Source organism: Pyrus communis, chromosome 14 (assembly GCF_963583255.1).
Source record: "Pyrus communis chromosome 14, drPyrComm1.1, whole genome shotgun sequence".
NCBI lineage: Eukaryota > Viridiplantae > Streptophyta > Magnoliopsida > Rosales > Rosaceae > Pyrus > Pyrus communis.
The window spans coordinates 5,073,251-5,076,160 of NC_084816.1; positions in this window are offsets into that span (position 1 = coordinate 5,073,251).

A 2,910-nucleotide genomic window follows, 5' to 3' on the forward strand; every position below is an offset into this window, starting at 1 on the left:
TTCATCGCTCACACTTCAACTATTATGTATTGTTTATATCAATTAAACAACTATTTGCACTGCCACTTAGTACTATGAGTTAATGTTATTTTTCTTCATTTGTAAGTAAGAGGTCTTAGGTTCGATTCTCGCCAAAACCGAATTTGAACCATTATTGTTATCCCAATGTGAGGTTAAGTCCGCCCTTTCCCTCTTAGTGTAGATAATATCGATTGTTGTAAAAAAATAAAAATAAAAAATAAAAATTACTATTTACACTTATCTAAATATATTTTATGGAACAATTTTGAAAAAAAAAAATATGGATATCGACAAATATTTTAAATATGGCACGTGTAAGATTGAGAACTAATTACTGAGATTTTTGTTGAGCTAGAACCAATTAGCCTTTATAAAATATAATGGCTAGTTGACGTTAGCCTGCCTTTTTTCTGGACCATTAGATGTACTCAGACGCTTGATCCTGAGTACAAAAAGTTGTGGATGCATGATAGAATGTGCAACACCCATCACTGAATCGCATCAACCCAGTTGTCCCAGACAACTTTTCACACGCTAAGCCTCATCAACAGTTTTGGCCATTTCCTACTTTGAGGGCCAAATATGGCAATCCCGATAAAATTTGGATTAATCGTTTTTTTTTATAAGATTTCGTACAGCCCTTCATTGGAGATGAATTTAAGTGCAAAAAGGGCTAAATTATGCCTTGTACCCTCCATTAGAGGTGACCTAAGGACTGTACCTCGCAAAATGCTTCTTTCCCCAACAAAATTGGACAAAGCTAGCTAGCTCTATTCATTAGCATCTAATCTGTTTAGCACCTAATCTTAATCTCAATATATAATATCACTTGTTCAAAAAAAAAAAAATTATTATATAAAAATATTTGTGCTTTTTTTAATAAAAATATTTGTTACTAGTGTCTAATTATTTGGGCCGTAATTAAAATTCGGGTTTGGGCTTACTTTGTATAATTAGAGAAGCGATGGAGTTGCCTTTGTAGCCATATGCACCATGTTTCTTATTGGTGGAAAACATGTTGTACTGTTGACTAGTGTAGGGGTCACCATCGTCCTTTAAGAGCACCTCGAATCTCGCCCTTTTATGCAATAGGACAATGTGTCTATTTATGAGAGACAAGGATTCTCTCGTTCTTTTTTTCTTTCATTTCCATCATTTTCTCTCATATTTTCTATTTCGTCTTTATCTTTCTATAAAAAATTAATATAAGATGTTGACGTGACCATTCAAATAGGAGGAGAGGGAAGGGAAGGGAAGGGAAAAAAAACATAGGAGAGAATCCTACTCCATTTATGAGCCAAGGTCCCCATCTCCTATTTGGAGAAATTTTTCATTGTGACGGGAACACATGTGGTACATCAAGTGTTTTTATATAAGTGATGGGAAATTTTATTTTTTAACTTATTAACTTTTTAACACACAAATCTCACTATTTGTATAGTGACACATTATGTACCACCTTGTGTGTCGGTCACATTGAAAAATCTCTCCTCCCACTTGTCCTCCCATAGCATAACTGTACTTTGTGTGACGATGCTACGATTTCTTTCAAGATTGTGATATTCATTTAACACATTTCCACCACTGTGATAAAGGGTCACTTGCCATGTGTTTGTATCGATGGAGGGAAGTATTTTGGATTTCAAACAAATTGGGTTGGACTTATTATCTCTTATTTTTCTCTTAGCAAAAATGTCTTGTGTTTTTATGTTATGTGGGTGTCACGTTAACGACATGAACGAAGATAACGATAAAGGGTAAAGTGAGATACTTTTACATGTTTTAAAAGGCAAGCTGAAGCAAAATAAATTTGAGGAGGAAAAGTAGGAATGAAACACTTTTAGACACACCAGTAATTAAGCCAAATTCACTAACGTCTCATTTATTTTCTTGGAATTTCTTACATATAATTTGTTGAACCAATAGACGATCTTTGCTAATTGACAATTTCTTCAAAATTAGGAGGGTATCTTGGTGGAAGAAAATGCTGAAACGAAAGCTTTAAAAAAAAGTAGTTTACCTGCTTAGTGTGTTGCGCTAAAAGGATGAGGTTATTAGAAGGATTTTTACAATGGTCCGTTATTTATTATGAAGTCACTAGTTTAGTCATATATGTTAAAAACTCATCAAATTGATTCTTTTATCTGTTGACTTACTCATCAATCTCATCCCCACCATCCAATTCCGTTGATTGGTGGACTTCTTATGCATATGGGTCCACAAAGCCAATAATATTGTGCCACATAAATTGACGAAAATAATAAAATAAGACAGAAAAAATAATTAATTAATGTAAAAAACGAACCATCCCAACAAAACGAACCATCCCTACCACCTTTACCTCACCGTCGGTGTCGACCTCAAATTCAAAAATTTTTTTTTTTCAAATTCTTAATTAAATTAGTCTTTTTTTTTTCTTTTTTTTTTTTATAAGTCTTTTATGAAGTAAAATATCAAAATAATTTTTAATTAATCCCACAGGGTACAATATCATTGGGTTTGTGAGACCCATGTCAACATGCTAACATTTTTAATGGAATTTGATGGTAAGAACAACTTTGATGAGTTTAAAAGATAAAGAACCAAACTAATAAGTCGATAACACATAGACGATCATTCAAGATAGAATTGATCTCCTTAGACCATCTTCAAGAAGATATCAAATTTTGAACATAAAATTTAAATTTTGAGAGCTTATGTGGCAATTTGATATCTTTTAAAGTTTTGTTCTTTAATCGATATGTCAAATTAAATTATTAATTCATAAAATAAATTATTAAACCAATTAAAATTTAATAAAGGACATTTAACTTTAATCAGTAATATGTTCACCTTCTTTGATTGAAAAGAAGAAAAAAAGTAGGATAATTACATCGGTCAACTCAACAT